Here is a 20192-nt window from a genome sequence, read left to right as displayed (position 1 = left end):
TATTGTTATCAAGTGGATACAACATTCTACTCCGAGCTGCAGTGAAAATGTTATTTGATAATGCGCAAAAGCCCTGTAATTCGGTCTGGCATATTTTTACATCTAATACTGATCATCATTCTCCATGTCATCCTATACTAATGTGGCACATATGCTCCCGGCAGGCCAGTTTTAGGAAGCTAACACGCGTATGGCCCCTCTCTCCATTCCAAGCGGCTATCCTCACACACTAGGACCTAACGCTTCAATATAGTCTAAATATTTAGCATTTAACAATGTATTACCTTTATATGGAGAGAGAGAGAGAGAGAGAGAGAGAGAGAGAGAGAGAGAAGAGAGAGAGAGAGAGAGAGAGAGAGAGAGAGAGAGAGAGAGAGAGAGAGAGAGAGAGAGAGAGAGAGAGAGAGAGGGGAGGGAGAGAAGGAGAAGAGAGAGAGAGAGAGAGAGAGAGAGAGAGAGAGGAGAGGAGAGAGAGAGAGAAGAGAGAGAGAGAGAGAGAGAGAGAAGAAAAGGAGGAAGAGAGAAGTATTAAAAGATTGCACAAAGATATTGGGGGATTGGAAGTGATTGCTGACGTATCTCAAAATTGGATGGAGGCGACAGACTATGCAATAATACTTCTTTCCCGGCCGCATAAAAAAGAGGTAAAACAAAACAAAAATGCAACTAGTTTTGCACTTCAAACTGAAGCTGGAAGACGAGAACTTGTTTGATTTTGTGTAGTAGCAGAGATTGAGATCGACGTCTTAGATGTATGTAAGGGAGGGGAGACAGTAATAGCAAGTAGTAAGATGGCGAGATAGATTGTACTTTGCAATCAATGAAATAGTGTCAGGGATCAACTCCGAGTGTCCCATATGATCTATTTTGCAGAATTAGAATAGTATATATATATATAAGTATAACAGGTGGGAGGACAAGTAATATTATTACAGTGCAGTAGAGAGAGAAGCAGTCGAGATTGCAAGAGTGTTAGCCACTACTGTTAACGAAAGCATTAAGAGGGGGTCTGTAGAAATTGTTCTCATAGTTACACTTCACACTGTGAGAGACGGAATCTAACCAACTCAGAAGAATCACTTGTATGAAGATTTTTAAGTAAATCATTAGTGCATTTATTAGAGCATGACATAGAGTATTTGAACGCACAACCAGAAAAGCAGAAGCTTAATATTTGGGTAGCAGAAAACTTATGTTATTGAATGAGTAGAGATATCATACGTTATTTCCTGTAGTTCTTGACGCAGGGTTTGCAGCAACACGTGCAAGCAGAGGAGTTTCTGGCCCTGATCCTCCTTGCAATGACTCAACATGACGCCTTGTACGGCCAGATCCTCTTCTGAGTGTTTGCGGAGGCTGTCTGGTACGGCTGGGGTTATACTGGAATTTTTTCTGCAGTGACCCCGAAGAAGATTTTCTATTGGTTTCAGGTCTATGGAGATGAGCTAGGGAACACAACAGAGTTCACTGCAGGCACTTTGAGAATGCTTTCTATACGCCGACTGCTATAGTATGCCTGGATGTTAGTGTGTTTGGCGCTCCTGATCATGAGAGCAGAGCTGGAGGAATTTAATATTAGACCAGGCCACACCATCTTCAATGCTCTACTGAGGGGATTTAAGGAGAAGGCTGATAGAGTGACGTGCACGTAGGCGGGAAGGAATGCTCAAAAAGGGGGTTCTCACTCACTCAGGTGGTAAGAGCGATTCCGTGTGTGTTTTCACTGAGCGCGGATCAAAATCAGCTCCTGGCGTTTATCCATCAGCGTAACTCAGTGCTCATGTATCAGCTCTACATCATCTTCCGAGCCTAAGGGATCGCCATAGTGTTTGGGCGTGTGGAGAGTAGAGACGTTGGGAAAAGCAGCCACCTAATATTCACTCTGAACGTCTCATTGTGTTGAAGTTTCTCACATCACTGAGATCTTGTTTTATTATTATTGTATGTCTGTTGCTGCGAGAGAACTTGAGTCTTTCAGTCACCGCTGGCGGAGCGGGAATAGTGGAATAAGTGTACGCTCTGATACGCTCAAGAGTCTGCAAACCTCACACGCGCCGAATAGTGCGCGACAAACAATGGTGCGCTTGACTTCTGTACTCATTTTTATTGAGGAGCTATCTCTGCTACCTCAGTTGGGCCTATAATTAAGTAGATATACGTTCCTTTTTAGACAGACAAAGAGTGCGCGGGGAATAGGCTGAGATGCGACAACTTAGGTAAGCTACATGCTATTGAATATCCTCACCCTAGCGTAAGCAGGGATCTTTAGGTCTAATCTCCATCAAGGGATGAAACGTCTTGCGCCCTGCTCTGGACGGCGTGAAAATTGGGGAAGATAGGGACTCGGAGGTCCTGAGCCTTGACTACTTCCATTTGAATAAAAGCTCACTCATGAATTTATCCGAGTGGTATGGCGATATTCTGAGAAGACAGTAATTAGACAGCAAGACCCGGCATGCGGTCACAATGTACATTGATGTTTTTATGATACAAACCCTGAGAGATCTAGTTAATTCTCTCCGGAAAGTTTATTCCACACATACGCTGTGTTTCCAGAGCACACACTCTCCAAAAGGAGCCATGCTTTTCCCAGTAAGCTGATGATTGAGGGGAGCCCAGCCCGCAGCCTGGGATGAAAGGTTTGACACAGCATCTAAGCCCAAAGGAACGTGACAGGCACATATCCTACGCAGTTCATAGATAGTGTGAGCACCTGGTTTGGTAAGGGGGAGGCATCACTTTGGCAGTCGACAAAGACGGTGTAGATGAATTTGTTCAATGACTGGGGCTGTGTCGTTCTAGAGTCTACAGTGTAACAGGGGCACGAAGTTCGTGAGACTCCATCGTACTGATACTAGGAATTGATAGCTTTTAATTCCTTCTTATCCTCGAGTACGGCAGCTCCCTCGACTTCCTTCGCGCAGTGACTCTATTTTGTTTTTTCCACGCTCACGCAGAATGCAGTCAGCGTCTAGAACTTTGCTCAACAGAATGTTCTTGCTCGACTAAGGACGTAGGGGACTTGACTTATTGTGTGCCTAGTAGGTTAATAAAACTTTGTGGTATGAACGGTGAATCAGGAGTTGGTCTAGAAGAGACGTGTGACTGGTGTAGTAAGAACTCTGATAAACAACTGTCGGTTTCTCAAGAATGCGCAGACATCAGTTAACGATGTGAGCATATAGATAAGTAACACTTTAAACATATGAAGAAGAATCGGGTTCGCTCAGGTATTATGTTTGTGGAAAAAGAGTCGTTGCTTTGGTATTTTCGGTATCGCTGCGGTCTTGGTCTGGTGAGTACACATACAGTTTCCCTCTCGGTATGATAGACTATTCGCTATCATCACCTTGTAATACTCTCACTTGATCTCTTGTGAGATCGCTCTTGGATAAGAAAAGATAGTCACTCTCAGAAGCCTTGCACCCGCTACTCACTCATGCGAGGCATGAGGCTGGCGAGAATCTGTTAGATCTTTTATTCAACAGTTGCCTCTTAGTACGTGAACTTTGTAGAGACGGAAACAGTCATATACAAAACACACTCGGTCGGAAGCATGTGGGTAACGCTCGTGCCAGACGCTGATATTTTCACGCTGGACTAGTTCAGTATACAAGTAGTTCTAGTTCTTGTCCACCGCGCAAGAAAAGGTCTTTCACCGTTTTAACTCGACACAGGCAGCCCTCGAGCACTGCAGATGTCAAGGTACTTCGTCCTTTAAGGCTCTTTAGCTAGGTAAACATTCCGGCGGATTCCTACCGCAAGCTCTGGACCCTGTCTTATCAATCCCCGGGCAAGCTCATCTCGCAGCTCAGCGTGATGCAAGCCAATCCCAAAGTTGGACAGCTAACCCTGCCCTACACCTCGTCTACGCTCGTACGCTCGTGCCTAGCACGCGCGCTAATCACAGTTATTGCCACTGTGTTGATGTCTTTAGCCTCGGGCTAGGCCCAGTCTTCCGGCTAGCCGTTAAAAAGTCCGCACCCAAACGCACTCACACTCACTTTCTTTTGGTCCGCCAATACCTTTCTTGATTCCACGTTCTATTTGCTGCTTGGACCCTTTTGCCGTGACCATGGAACGAAGGCACCGCCGGAATATCCTCGAGCCTGACGCAGTCTCATATTGGTCTGCCTCGGGGAGAGTACTTCGTCTCTCGACTTTTTAGGGGTAGGTTTTCAACAGGCTTTGTCGGGCGGGTGCAGCACTGTTCTGTGCTTTACGGATCTCATTATTGGACTTGATTGGCGTGCCACGATAGCTAGCTTTACTGGAGTTGAAATCGTTGCGCCCAGTCTCCTAGCTTCACGTGCACCAGAGCTGCGAGACTATAACTGCATAGGATATCGGCACTCTCTGCATTCAATCTCTGGCTAGACTCATAGCCTGACAAATAATTATTAGAATCAATTATGCACAGATTAGGTCTCTAACTCACTGCGTGTGTCAGCTTAAGCTTCTAAACAGTGTAAGTTAGAGTGATAGTTTTTCTATTGTGTGTCAGCTGGTGCCTGACTCTCGCTACACTCATCGTCCACTCTCCTTAAATTACTCTACTTGCCACAAAGACTAAAACGGATGTGAAAGTGAGAGGGTCAATAGAGAGTGTACTGCACTTTAGGGGTGGGGGTGGCGGGACCTTCTTAAGTAGTCGAATGCCAAATCAGTATAACTAAGCTAAACGGAGTAAATAGTCAGCAGTAAGACAAGGAGATTCAATTGTACATTAGGGAGTAGGGAGGCAATAGTAGGATAAGACGACGCTCTGATGCTGAGTGGGGTGATGGGTTGCGGGTAGCTGGCTGGCGCAGAGGAACTAGTGCGGTCAGTGGAGACATGGCGAGGTGCAAGAGAAAGTCGCTCAGGGATGTGGCTGTCGGCTGGGCATGTATGAGATCGCCGAGATAGTCAGCACTCGTCATGAATGCGAAATCAGAAGCTGGGTGATGTACCAGTCTCTGAGTACGATTAGTGGCAAGACCAGTTCGTTGATGGAGCGCTGGGGCTCCTCGTGATGGGCAGCACAAATATAGAGAAGAGGTGGCAGGCCGGCTCTAATGGGGTAGGAAGGGTTGTTTGGAGATATGCTCTCAAAGATGATTAGCCACTAGGATGTGACTCTTCAGACGAGGCATTTGACGGAAGATGGGTCTGCTACTTAGATTTGCAGACGCGACTGATTCTCATGGTCTATCTGGATCGCTTGTGCTACAGGAGAACAGAGATCTTCTTAGCCATGTGAATTTATGCTTCCTGAAGAAGTTCGAGGCTTAGCTGTGGTACGATGAGAGTTCGCCAACCGCGTGGTAATGGTCTGCGACAGATAGCTTGTAGACCAGAGTAGGTAGTCCTCACGGAAGGTGAAATGGTTGAAGATAATGAGAAAGAGCACACACGTGAGTTAGATTGAGCTGAGCTGGGGATGAGATGTCGATAGTTAGAACGAGTGAACAACGATTTAGATGTTGACAGACTAAAAGGGTATGTGGCTATGGCTCGCATCTACTAGCGCATTAGTCTGTGAGGCACAAGAGACTTCTATGAAGAGTGGGTAGGGTTCACGGTGTGTATATACTTAAGTAGTAGTTCGTAATGTAAGTATATATAATAGTCAGTGAGTTCCACTGTTACTCACAGAGTTTTGAGGCTGTGTGGCAGAGGAGAGGCCAAGGGTGGCGAAGAATTGTAGTGTCGCGTTATGTAGATATGGACAAGTTGAGCGTCTACCGATTATGACATGAGTGTGCTGCTTATTATTCATGCTGGCAGATTAAAAGATAATGTATATCTAGACCAGGCAAGAACGCGCATGCAAGATAATAGAAAATCTACACTCTCTCCAAGATCGAGTACGCGTGTATCTCTCTGTTCTAGAGGATTATCTGTTAACAAATCCACATGCTAACTCACTGGTAATTTTTACGCCATCTGCATAAGAGTTAGTATTGAGATCAGAGCTATTCTCCTGGTTGGGACGTGGACTGACGTGATCTCTCAATGTAGAGTTCTTTAAGTATATGAACTAAGTCAAAGTTCTCTTTCGTTTCTCTCATGGATCTATATCTTTTGTGAGTGCTCTATTATACCTCAAGACTCAGATAGAAAAAAAAAAAGTCGGTGAAGAAAGTAGTAAGATTGGAGGGCATTGTTTCGTGGAGTACGATGAATGTGAATGACAGAGTTAAAATCAACACGCTATAAACTACATATTAAATTGAACTATATGTGATACTTTCTCACGTAGTACTAGGCTTTCCTTCAGAGATAGAGAGCTGTCAGCTGTTTGAAGTTCATAATGCAAAAGTCGATTAGTCCCGACTATAGATCTCTCCATCTATTTAGAGTAGCTGAACATATTTGCGCTGCTGTTGGTTCTTGTACGATTGGCTAAATTATTTCGTGTAGCTCGAGAGATCACTGGGATACGCAGCTCTGTGTGCTTTTTTTGTAGGAGTTGATGGACTTAGGTGGTTAAAATTCATAAGATTATAAAAATACTAGTGTTTATTGTTGTTAGTGCTCTGATGTACGTCTTGGTGAAACAATCTAGGGTGTTAATTGAGATTAGGAGACATGTTGGCTGGATTCACAAGAATGTTTTCACTCTACATCACTGTGCTAGTGTTCATAAAACGTATGTGTATTTTTCAGTAGATTCAATCAAGTATTTAGAGGTCGCGCATAAGTATTTCTTATGTTTACATGTTTCACCAGTGTGGCTGAGCTTGCCGTACTGTTAATTCATTTGCTCTGGCGTGGTGTGTTGGTTGAATTAGCATGTGTGAGGCCCCTCTGGCTGCAATAGTAGAGCAACGCTGCTCTTCTCAAACCGACAATTGTTTGTTAAGCTTATATAAATATATGTTCTATGTTCCTCTCAGAAGCGCAAAAATGTACTCAGAGATAAGGAAATTAAGCTAATAAAATGTGCTTTTGTCGAGTATGTACATAGTCTTTCGATTAAGACTTGATACTTAAGGACTTGAACAGATGAATTAAATGAATACAGATTAGATTGAAATACTAATTTTATATTCTATCTTAATATTGACATGGTTTGCTAGAGAGAAATAAGTCATATGCTTTCCATTAGCGCGCGCATTGTCCACAGAACATTGAGACGTTGTGTAGTTGTGAGTGTGTTGTTGGATGCAGCAGTAGTACAAGTACCTTAGCATTTGACGCATAAACGTCGCTTGTTTCTGGTGTGTTTTTTAGTCGCATAAGATTAAACTAAATATAAACTTTTATAAAAAGTCTGTTGGCTCATGTCTCGGTGGAGTTCGAAGAGACTCTAATTAAATGCGGTCAGTTTCACACTTTCGTTCTGTAGTTTTGGCATCTTAGTATGGTGATTTTTTATTGATATATACTCTTTCATAAATAAATCGAAATAACGGGCTGGCACGCCACTTATGCAATTCAGGACAGGGCTTTCTCTCTCTCTCTCTCTCTCTCTCCTACTCGCGTTCTGCTAGTCTCTCCTGACGTCTGTTCTCTTGTACTCGTCTCAATGCGATCGATTCTCTCCCCGGATCGGGATGGGGGGCTCGGTAGAGGTTTTAATGTGTGAAGTTAATATTTTAAAAAATATGATTTTTTCTGACATTTCCCCGCGCTGCTTCTCTTTTCCAGCTTGCGGGGCTGGTTTCGCTACTCGGAAGACGTGTGTTCTCAGATGGTAACGCTCATCAGCTTATCAGAGTCACGCTTTACCGATCACTCTGTCCCTTGTACACAGGCCCAAGTCTCGTCTAAATATGCACTCCCAACTTACCCTTCATCCTCCCATATTGTTTATTTTCTCTTCTCTTTCAATTCTCCTCTGCTTTCTTTGGCTACTATCCAGTATCTCTCTCTCTCGTCTTCAATAGACATTCATGTCCTCTCCTCATAGTCTCCGTCTAATCACTCTTTCATTCACTTCTCTCCAGTGTTCTACAGATGTTCTCTGATTCTCTATAATCTCTTTCTCTGCTATGATTATCTTCTCTCGCTTCTATCGCGCCTTACTCTTCTTATTCTCTGTCCGTCTTCTATCCTCCTCTCTCTCTCTCGTCTTCTCTCTCCTTATCTTCTCTCCTATTCTGCTCACAGACTCGTCACTCTTCGATCTTTTTTCTCTCTATCGTTTCGTTTCTTTTTTCGCCTCTGCTCTCATCTCCATGTATCTGATATAGAGTAATAGACTGATTTGTTAAACTATCTTGAGAGATTTGTTGTTTTTTGGATCGACTGGTTTTGTAGGCCGTTAGTCGTTGGCAAGGTTGTCAGTCCTGTATACGTATTGTGTGAGGGAAATAGTCGTTCGCGAGAGAGAGCAGAGAGGCATTAAACGCGTAGTTAGGCTTATTCTGCGCCTAGAATACTGGGACTGTCACAGGGGAGTGACAATGTTAGTGGTAAACTAAGTTTAGTTTTATTTAGAAATTACCAAGATGGATGACATGGGAGAATGTATGATTCCGAGGCTAGAGATAATCTAAGATGTAAAAATCTCATTGCCAGAGATGAGGCACGTGGATCTCATCACGGCGCTGTTCAGATGTATGACGCCAGTCCCTCATTTCGATAGGATACAGCCACTTTCACTGTCATGTTTCTTGTAAAGCGTTGTATGTTAGAATTGTTAAAAGTAGCGACAAATGCTTGAATGTAGACACTGACTCTATACATGAATCTGTAGAGAATTCTTATTGACTCATAGGGTTTGTTAAACTAGAGGTATCTAATACAAGAATCATGTGGGACGAGCTTTTTTGGACGTGGCTTTTCACTCGCTGGCCCAGGGAGTCTGTGTTAGTCCCCCACCACCTGAAGAGTTTCCGCATTAGGGAGATCACCAGTGGCCTTGCAGCGGTGAGTATATAACTATTTTCTCTGTGATTTTATCTAATTTTGTTTGGTCTGTTCAACCGTTCCAAGCATCTTAAACTTACTTACTGGGCTGGCACTAGGACCTGGGGGAGGCTGCTGCTGCAGGAGGCTGCTGCACGCGATAAGTGGCCTGATTCAGACGCAGTGAAACTGCGGCGCCAACACTAATTTCAGGTGAAGCATAAGAAACTCATTTCGCTCCATAATTAAAGAGTAATTCCGTCTCAGATAAAAGCTGAAGTATCTTTTCTAGCTCGCGACCTCGCAGATATTTAATAGCTAACTTGGTGTACATTGCAAAGTACAGACAAGGTGACTCAGGAGATTTCCAAAAAGAAGCTCTTTCATAGAGAGAGGGAGATTCACGCGGATAGCAGGAGTTAGAGCTCGGTTAAGAGACTCAAGATAGTTGGTTACGGTAGAGAAGAAAAGGTGACATAGTGTCTAGAAGCCACATAATGTTTTTCACTCTGAGTAGAGAGGGTAGATTCATACAACATATGATTAGCAGAACATTACGCTAAGCACTCTAGCTAAACGACTTTCATCAGCTAACCTTTGATGATCTTCATCAGATGGACAAATCATAGGACTTCATGTTACAACAATACATGTATGTTTTTGTTGGTAAGTTCATATTTTATCCAAAAATCTGAGTTTACATTGACGCGTTACGTTCAGTAGTTCAAAACATTCCGGTGTTTGTGCGAGAGCCACATCAATTTACAGAAATACTCATAATAAACATTGCTTAAAAGATACAACTGTTATGCTTGGAATTTCAGATCCACTTCTTTTCTCCTTAATGCAACCACTGTGGTCAGATTTAAAAACCACTTTTAACAAGGAAAAAGCAGCACCAATGCAGTAATCTGAGTACAAGGGGCTCAGAAACACAAAACGCTGAAGCCATACAGATATCCGCCATGTTGTGTGTCAACACAAGTCAGAAATAGCATTATATAATATTCACTTACCTTTGATGTCTTCAGTCAGAATTGCACTCCAGGAATCCCAGTTCAGCAATAAAATGTTTGATTTTGTTCGCTAAAGTCATCATTTAATCTCAATTACCTCCTTTTGGTTCGCAAGGTTTGAGCCCCGTAATCAAAAATCATGGATGCGCACGATCACTAGGTGCAGGACGAAAGTCAAAAAGTTCATTAACAGTCAGTAGAAACATGTCAAACGATGTATAGTAATCAATCTTTAGGATGTTTTTACGTAATCTTCAATAATGTTTCCAACGGAGAATTCTTTTGTCTTTTAGAATTGGCAAATGGACGATAGCTGCTCTCACGTGAATGCCGTCGTCAGCTCATGGCACTCTGGAGAGACCTTCACTCAATCCCTCTCATTCGCCCCCACTTACAGTAGAAGCCTCAAACAAGGTTCTAAACTGTTGACTCTAGTGAAAACCTTAGGAAGTGTCAATATGACCCATAGACACTGTATATGTCCGATAGGCAATGACTTGAAATAACTACAAACCTCAGATTTCCCACTTCTGGTTGGATTTTTCTCAGGTTTTTGGCCTGCCCATATTATACTCACGACATATTGCAAAACAGTTTTAGAAACTTTCAGAGTGTTTTCTATCCAAATCTACTAATTTTATATGCATATTTATGGGCGAGTAGGCAGGCAGTTTAATTTGGGCAGCTTTTCATCAAAATTCTCTAATGCTGCCCCTACAGCTAGTCGAAGTGAAAGAATTTTGTTCTAACTGTCTGCCTAGTTAAATAAAGGTAAATTAAAATAAAACACGCTGAAGCAACTTACAGTTGTTCTGGGGTTTTGCCACATTTTTACAGATGATTCATCCAGCCAATTCAGCCATTGGCATGCACTTCTCACCACTCTCACCTCACTCGTTCCACTGGATCCTGAAGCAGAGGCAGTGGTTCCTGAACTGCAAGTGCCGCTTCACTTTCCGCTCCGTCGTCACTGATCTCCGCAGAACCCAGAACTCCAGTTCATCGTGGAGGTGGATGCTGCCGTGCAACCGGGGGTGATGCTGTTCTGTCCCAACGTTCCCCTCTCTTGATAGAAGCTCATTCTTTTCCCCGTGCTCTCAACGTCGAGAATGGCAATTTTGACATCGGGGCGGGAACTCAGGCAGTTAGCTAGCTCTTGAGGAATGGGTCACTGAGGGTTTTATTCTCCCCATAATCGTGTGGGGGGACGGACCACAAAAACCTGTTCTACTCCAGACTGCCAAGCGTTGAATTCCCAGCAAGCGCAAGTGGGCATGTTTCTGTCAGAAGAGATTCAACCTTCATAGCTTACTCACTTATGCCCCGTTCAAAGAATCCAGAATACAAGCCTGACGCCCTTTTCGCGCAGTTAACGACCGACAACACTGGTTCCGCGATCGATATCCTCCGTTGCTTCGCCCAGGCATCAGCCGAACCAGCCGCTGACACACCGGTAAGATGGGTCCTCAAGACAATACTCCTCAGATTTGTTCACAGAGTCAGTTCGCTCCGATGTTCTTCAGTGGCCTTCTACTCACCTGTCACCCAGGTATGCACGGACTCGCGCTTCCTGCATAGCGCTTTTGGGTGAGGTTCTCAGAATCGCGAATGTGGATGAAGCGAGATGTGAAACTCGCTTGTAGGGACGTTTCAGTTTGCGGTCAGACGCAGCAGTGCCTGGAGGTATCTCCCGGTGATGGAAAGTGTAATAAAGAAGAGACCTTTACCAGTTCAACAATTAAACAATCTCACACACCTGTAACAGCGCTGATTAATCCATGCTTCAGAGCTGCGCTTCCTTTGAAGTTATTGTAAATAGAGTTATTCACCATTGAAACCAATACAAGTGTCAAAACACGTCAGACAAGCACACTTGGGAAAGCAACAACGCCTTGCGAGCATGGCTGTGACGACTGTCGGAGAGTTGTAGGGAAACATTGTCGCTGATTTGAAGGTATTGATTTTCAAAAGCGAGTCAAGGCAATGTTTAAAGGTTGTTCTAAGTTAGAACTGTGTATCAGGCAACTGTGTTCAGAATCTAACTCAGTATAATATGACAAGACTTTTCAGCTGGTGTAGGCTTTATAAGATCACTCCGTCACTCTGTAATGTCAAGGGAGTAGAGACTAGCGGCCCTGCTGGTTGATTGCAACAAAGATCGAGTGGGGGTATTTTAAGTGCGGAATATGGCATTGGCGATACTATGGGCAAGCGCCGGACCATTCAGTGGTGTACATCTTGCCTTCGGGGCGTTGGGGCGATACGGTGGGCGACGTCTCAGACTTCAACCAAAGAAAGTAAGTGAGATAAGATTCCTATTCTAGATTTATAAAAACTGATTGAAAAACAATCATTTGGAAGTTATGACGTGACACCATTGCGGCGATAGCTCTTGTGCTGTAAGAAGGCTGCAATAATCTCTCCACGTGCAGCGTGTCAGATTGGCACTCATACAACTCGCCTCGACGATGTGTGGGTGAGCATGAGTGGTGTCAGATTAGCCTCTGTGGTGTCGGCAAGGTGGGTCGTCGGCACCTTGCCTACCTGGAGTGCTTGTCAAGGATATAATGTGAGTGCTAGGTGGGCAGGACTATCATACCTGTGAGCGAAAGGTATCCAACTCCGAAGTCACGAGGTATCGGAGAAGGGGCGGGGCAGGTGTAAGCGTTGGTCCATGCGTAGGTCATCCGACTGTCAAAGCCCTCTGTTGAGTCAGGGAGTCGGGGTGCTGGGTTCATAGATACATACGGTCTTACTGTTTGCAGTACGAGATGTTATCGAGGATGAGCTTGTAATCTCTTTAGTAGCGTTGTTCATTGGAGTATTTGTGGAGCAATGTGACACGGTTCAAGCTTTGTGGTGTGTAGAGAGTGATTTGTAAGTGCTAATAAATGGTACGGGAGTTTGAATTCAGTTGTCTCTCTTACATCTCTTCTCGTCATAGGCTGTTGGTTATGATTTTCTGTGAGGTGATTTATGTGATTAGCGAGAAGATGTTAGTAAGGGCCAGATTGTCGTTTGCTTTGTTAGCAAATAAAGACTTGTGCGAGAAAGAGTTGCTTCAATATCCAGAGCTCTTCGGTATATAATATCTTGTTTGTTTTCAAGTTTCGCGTGCTCTTGAGGCATGAGGCTACCACTACTAATTGGATCTTAGTTCAGAAGTGAGCTGTTTTGTTCCCTGGTAGTCACAACTCTCCTCTCATTTTGATATCTTATTTGTGCTGTTAGTGACTAGATGTGCTTCTGGTCTTGTATCGATTGTTCTCTGTATGGATAGATTAGTGTGTGAACTATTTATTTGTCTTTTGCTCATAGGGTTCGAATATAAATTTGCTTTAGTGCAAGAATGGGGTCCGCGATGTTTGTTCTGTGAGTCTCAGTTGTGGGCGGGAGGTGGTGCTCTCTGTACTGGGGGGGTTCGCCCAGGTTGGAGCTCATGTATCACTACATGTCAAGTTCCGCCAGCATGCTCAGAGAACTAGTGAGTCTGACACTAGAGTGACGCGCTGCTCCTGCGTCAGGCAGGAGATTAACCAATTGCTGGCAGCCTAGTATGTTAGGACGAGAGAGGCAGATTGCAACACGAGAGAGGGGGGAAGGGACAAGAAACAGATGAATGCCAGAGAGTTGTCATGCGCGCCAAGATCAGAGTGACAAGCGTATCGCCACAGAGTGAGTGGACGCGCGCACAAGAACAGATCGGCCAAGAGAGGTGAGCTGGACTTTATAGACGATATCAGCACATTTCTTACATGTAGCGGTGACGCAGAGTAGATTCTATAGAGCTGTGATCTAGCACTCAGAGAGGGATGAGGGATGTTACCTTATCAGTAAAGCGCTAGGATCCAGATTGAAGTGGCAGAACTCACAGGGAGACGACAAACAATCCAGACAGGGCTGAGGGACCAATAAGATCGAGATGCCTATGAGTGGAAGGCGAAGATCAACATGGATCCAAGAGAGGGAGGAGGCTTCAAGCACAAGCTCACTGGATGCACGTAGTGGGAGGGATCAACAAATAGATGGCAGAGAGAGGAGTTAGGTGACGAACGTAGAACCTCGAAGGAAAATTTCGGAGATGAGGAGTGGACTGAAAGCAGAAGAGAGAGAGAGAGAGAGAGAGAGAGAGAGAGAGAGAGAGAGAGAGAGAGAGAGAGAGAGAGAAAGCCCTGTCCTTGAATGCAATGGAGGCCTTTTTTATTGAAGTTTTTAAAAAGTTAGAGGAAAAAGAGTATGCCTTTTAGTGAAAAGCCTACAAGAGGAATTTAATATTAGGTTTTAATATTGTAGTGGACTAAGATCAGAAGGACGTTTATGCGGTCAAATGCAGGCTACTGTACAACTTGCTATTCAGTAGGATGCAATTTTGGAACTTATATTCATACATTTTTGTATTTATAATAATTTGTTTTATTATTATTGTATGTCATTGTTATTATTGTAAGCTTATTTATTAATCGAAAGCATATATGCAAAACATGTTTTGTTTATTTCTATTGAGACATTTTCATTGGCTAAATTAAGTTAGATATGTCTTTTTAGACAGACACCGGCCCAGTGCAATAAGCCTACATGCTATTCAAACCCCTGGACAGGATATCGGCAAGCTCCCCCTGGAACGTAATCGATAAGTGGCTTCCATTTGAATACAACTACTTTAATTACCGTGTAGGATTGATCATATCCAACCCAGATGGGTCACAATGTACATTGAGTAAAAATAAACCTGGATCTTTGTTAATTCTTGAATTTAACATAGTACTCAATTCAAAAGAGATTGTTTTCCAGTAAATGCTATGTTTGGGCAAGTAAGACCCAATGCCTGGTTTGCAAAATGGGGGAGATCTTTGGGTCGAACTTGTATGATTTTAAGCTGGGTTTCTCTGAGCCTATTGCAGGAGAAAGTAGTGTTCATGGAATTGATAGCTTTATTCCATTCTTCATCCTCGAGTACAGTCCCCAGATCTCTTTCCCAGTGCTTTTTTGTTTTTTCTATGCAGTCTGGGTTAAACATGTACAGAATTGCATAAAAACGAAAGAGGAACTTTGACTTATTTCTATACTTAAAAACTTCTTTGGGATCGGTGTCCCTTCCACGGGATGGTTGAACTAACGTAGGCTAATGCGATTAGCATGTGGATGTAAGTAATCCAAGATGGCGTAGCAGTTGGAAGTGTGTTTTGTCTTGTACCGTCTTGTCCTGTGTAAATAATAGTTTTCCTCGTATATATTTTGCATATATTTTAATCTCACTTTCCATCTACGGACTGAATATACTCTCCTGCAACCCGCCTCACCCAATGTGGTACGGWTCTGCTATTTTATACTTTAGAACTTTAGAACCGGAACCCCAATCAGAGGCTGGCCAGCTAACTAGCTACTAGCTAGTAGTCAGTTAGCCACTGCTAGCGGTCTTCACCGTTAACTCGGACACCAGCCAGCCTCAGCTCAGTCAATACCTGCTTTTTCTCTACCACATCTCCGGATTCCTACCGCAAGCTCTGGACCTTTACACCGGATCATCGCAGCTAGCTAGCTGCAATCCAAGTGGCTACTCCTGGCTAACGTCTCTGTCCCGTAGCAAGCACCAGTTAGCCTTGAGCTAGCCTCGAGCTAGGCCCATCTTCCGGCTAGCCGAAGAAGTCCACCAGCTAATTCTTGGGCTACAATACCTCTTTTCCAATTGGCCTGKACCCTTTATTGCCGTCACGGAGCCCCGCCGATCCATCACGACTGGTCTGCCGACGTAATCGTCCGAGGTGGTTTCAACAGGCTTTTTCGCTGCGACGTCGGCTTAGATCCATATGCTGGCCACGGCCAGCTAGCTTTCTGAGTCGCCATGTCTCCAGCTCGCCTAGTGCAGCAGCGACTACCGAACGGCCCCCTGATCACTCGGCTACTCATGCCTCTCCCTAATGTCAATATGCCTTGTCTACTGCTGTTTAGGTTAGTTATTATTGTTTTATTTCACTATAGAGCCCCCACCCCCACCCTAAATGCCTTAGATAACTCTTTTGCAGCACCCTCCACACATGCGGAGACCTCACCTGGCTTAACCGGTGCCTCCAGAGACGCAACCATTCTCATCGTCACTCAATTCCTAGGTTTACCTCCACTGTACTCACATCCTACAATACCCTTGTCTGTACATGATGCCCTGAATCTATTATACCACGCCCAGAAATCTACTCCTTTTATTYTCTGTCCCCAACGCACTAGACGACCAGTTCTTATAGCCTTTAGCTGTACCCTTATCCTACTCCTCCTTTGTTTCAYTGGTGAGGTTAACCCAGGCCCTGTTGCCCCCAGCACCACACCTATTCCCAAGGTGCTCTCATTTGTTGACTTCTGTAACCGTAAAAGCCATGGTTTCATGAATGTTAACATCAGAAGCCTCCCCCCTTAGTTTGTTTAATTCAATGCTTTAGCACACTCCGCCAACCCTGATGTCCTAGCCGTGTCTGAATCCTAGCTTAGGAAGGCCACCAAAAATTCTGAAATGTCCATCCCCAACTACAACATTTTCCGACAAGATGGATCTGCCAAAGGGGGCGGAGTTGCAATCTACTGCAGAGTTCTGTCATACTATCCAGGTCTGTGCCCAAACAATTCAAGCTTCTACTTTGAAAATCCACCTTTCCAGAAATAAGTCTCTCACCGTTGCAGCGTGTTATAGACCCCCCTCAGCCCCCAGCTGTGCCCTGGACAACATATGTGAATTGAATACCCCCCCCCCCCCCATCTATCTTCAGAGATCGTTCTGTTAGGTGACCTAAACTGGGATATGCTTAACACCCCGGCTGTCCTACAATCTAAGCTAGATGCCCTCAATCTCACACAAATTATCAAGGAACTTACCAAGTCCGTAACCATGGGCACCCTCTTAGATATCATCCTGACCAACGTGCCCTCTAAATACACCTCTGCTGTCTTCAACCAGGATCTCAGCGATCACTGCCTTATTGCCTGCGTGCGTAATGGGTCCACGGTCAAACGACCACCCCTCATCACTGTCAAACACTACCTTAAACACTTCAGCGAGCAGGCCTTTCTAATCGACCTGGCCCGGGTATCCTGGAAGGATTTTGACCTCATCCAGTCAGTAGAGGATGCCTGGTTGCTCTTTAAAAGTGCTTTCCTCACCATCTTAAATAAGCATGCCCCATTCTAAAAATGTAGAACTAAGAATAGATACAGCCCTTTGTCACGATCGTTGGAATAAATGGACCAAGGCGCAGCGTGTGTAGAGTTCCACGTAGAGTTTAATAAATGAAACTCACCAAAACAAATACAGAAACAAACGAAACGTGAAGTAATGGATTGCTCACAGGCACTACACAAAAACAAGATCCCACAAACAACAGGTGGGGAAAGGCTGCCCAAATATGATCCCCAATCAGAGACAACGATAGACAGCTGCCTCTGATTGGGAACCATACCAGGCCAACATAGAAAACGAAAACTAGAATGCCCAMCCTAATCACACCCTGACCTAACCAAATAGAGAAATAAAAGGATCTCTAAGGTCAGGGCGTGACACCCTTGGTTTACCCCAGACTTGACTTCCCTTGACCAGCATAAAAACATCCTGTGGCGCACTGCATTAGCATYGAATTGCCACCGCGATATGCAACTTTTCAGGGAAGTCAGGAAGCAATATACATAGTCAGTTAGGAAAGTGAAGGCTGGCTTTTTCAAACAGACATTTGCATCCTGTAACACTAATTCCAAAAGGTTTTGAGACACTCTAAAGTCCATGGAGAACATATCCACAAACTTCAACGTGTTTCCTTTCAAATGGTAACAAGAATATGCATATCCTTGCTTCAGGGCTTGAGCTACAAGCAGTTAGATTTGGGTATGTCATTTTAGATGAAAATTGTCTACAGTGTAGACATTGTTAATTTTGTAAATCACTATTGTAGCTGGAAATGACAGATTTTTTATGGAATATCTACATAGGCGTACAAAGGCCCTTTATCAGCAACTATCCCTCCTGTGTTCCAATGGCGCATTGCATTAGCTAATCCAAGTTTAGAATTATAAAAGGCTATTTTATCATGAGAAAACCCTTTTGCAATTATGTTAGAAAAGCTGAAAACTGTTGTCCTAATTTAAGAAGCAGTAAAACTGGCCTTCATTGGACTAGCTGAGTATGTGGAGCATCAGCATTTGTGGGTTCGATTACAGGCTCAAAATGGCCAGAAACAAAGACCTTTCTTCTGAAACTCGTCAGTCTATTCTTGTTCTGAGAAATGAAAGCTATCCCATGCGAGAAATTGCCAAGAAACTGAAGATCTCGTACAACTTTGTGTACTACTCCCTTCACAGAACAGCGCAAACTGGCTCTAACCAGAATAGAAAGAGGAGTGAGAGGCCCCCGGTGCACAACTGAGCAAGAGGACAAGTACATTAGAGTGTCTAGTTTGAGAAACAAATGCCTCACATGTCCTCAACTGTATCTACCTAATTAGTGAAAAGACCTGCATTCTAACTATCATTGTAGTGAAAAAACCTGCATTGTAACTACTAATGTAGTGGAAAGACCTGCATTGTAACTACTAATGTAGTGGAAAGACCTGCATTGTAACTACTAATGTAGTGAAAAGACCTGCATTCTAACTACCAATGTAGTGAAAGACCTGCATTCAAACTACTAATGTAGTGGTAAAACCTGCACTTCTAGACTACTACTGTAGTCGAAAGACCCTGCATGTCTAAATACTAATGTAGTGAATAAACCGATTGTAAAACTACTAAATGTAGTGAAAAGACCTGCAATGTATCTAACTAAATTAGTAAAAGTACCTGCCACTATCTAGTTTAAATACGTCATTTACATAATGTAGAAAAGACCTCATTCTACCTACTAATGTAGTGTAAATACCTGCATTGTAACTATTAATGTAGTGAAAAGACCTGCATTGTAACTACTAATGTAGTGAACATAACTGTATTCTAACTACCTACAGTAACTACTGGTGGCCAAAAATGCCATGCTACACTAACGCTAGGCTAAAACAACAAATAATACAGGGTTAATCAGGGATAGGATTCATGCAGCTGTTAGTGGAGGTTCTATTCCCAGTGGATCACTAGCCACACCCTTGGTTTCCACCACGGCAAGGCAGAGTCCAGGAGAGGTGATAAAAAGCTGAAACGAGGGCCAGCACTGTGTAAAGCTGTGGTGGAGTAGTGGCCGAGCCAAGGTTTCTAATGTCACAGTGAATACTGCATAGGGTCTCTGTTCATTAGATGGTTGGAGAATTGGCCTGTTCTTTGCAAATGGTTAGAAAATTGGAGAATGTGCAGACTGGAAATCTTCCCACATCCAGTCCATGTCTGAGATTCTTCTGGCATCCGCTATCAGCCTGTCCGGTGATTTCTTTAAAATACCACAATAATCATACCTCATCATACCTCATGAATAGACAATAGCACAAACAATATATATTTTTAATAACATACACAAAAAGATTTCAAAAAAAGATTTCAAAAAAATCAATAATATGTGTTCCTTACATCATGATACTTCTTCCTTATCCGCCATTCCTGGTTTAGAGTGTTAAAACCCAGACGCCACAGGTTCATCTTCCTCAACCTTGTCCTCAGACATTATAACATAGCAAAAAGTGTCTGATGAGATAGGTTAAGGAAGACTGTTGATTCTTCAAACAACAACTTTATTATAAGATCTGCAAAAATTGGAGCGGTTAACAATCCACTCAACAGTGCAGAGTTATGAGCCCAACAAACAGAGTTGTCTCTCTGCTTTTATAGAAAGTACAACCTCCTTTAACTTCTCTGCGCTACGAATTCCGTTAGCGGGATCACTTTCCTAAACAACTGCTAGAATTGCAGGGCGCAAAATGCAAAAATATTACAAAAAATATTTAGAATCATGCAATCACAAGTGAAATATACCAAAACACAGCTTAGCTTGTTGTTAATCCACCTATCGTCTTTTCACTACATTAGTAAGTTAGAATGCAGGTCTTTCACTACATTAGTAGTTACAATGCAGGTCTTTTCACTTACATTAGTAGTTAGAATGCAGGTCTTTACCTACATTAGTAGTTAAATGCAGGTCTTTTCACTACATTAGTAGTTAGAATGCAGGTCTTTTCACATACATTAGTAGTTACAATGCAGGTTTTTTTCACTACATTAGTAGTTAGAAATGCAGGTGTTTTCACTACATTAGTAGTTAGAATGCAGGTTTTTTCACTACATTAGTAGTTAGAATGCAGGTCTTTTCACTACATTAGTAGTTACAATGCCAGGGGGTCTTTTCACTACATTAGTAGTTACAATGCAGGTCTTTTCACTACATTA

General features: G+C 43.4%; 1 protein-coding gene and 1 long non-coding RNA gene across 4 annotated transcripts in view; both read right to left on the bottom strand.

Moving 5' to 3' along the window:
• The window catches only part of LOC139029281 (uncharacterized), a 116406-nt gene that overhangs the window by 71216 nt on the left and 24998 nt on the right, over nt 1-20192 (bottom strand). The window lies entirely within an intron of this gene.
• The window catches only part of LOC111979139 (nectin-3-like), a 24698-nt gene continuing 21607 nt past the window's right edge, over nt 17102-20192 (bottom strand). For 2 of the 3 annotated variants that reach the window (XM_070448853.1, XM_070448855.1), the window contains exon 10: nt 17102-18468. The gene's annotated coding sequence lies outside the window, so the exon portion shown is untranslated. Of the gene's footprint in view, nt 18480-18723; nt 18777-20192 lie in introns of all 3 variants that reach the window. The other variant, XM_070448854.1, reaches the window with a different exon arrangement.

This window comes from Salvelinus sp. IW2-2015, linkage group LG2, assembly GCF_002910315.2.
Source record: "Salvelinus sp. IW2-2015 linkage group LG2, ASM291031v2, whole genome shotgun sequence".
Lineage (NCBI taxonomy): Eukaryota > Metazoa > Chordata > Actinopteri > Salmoniformes > Salmonidae > Salvelinus > Salvelinus sp. IW2-2015.
The sequence above is the reverse complement of the archived record's forward strand: the minus strand, read 5'-3'. Positions and strand labels throughout refer to the sequence as shown.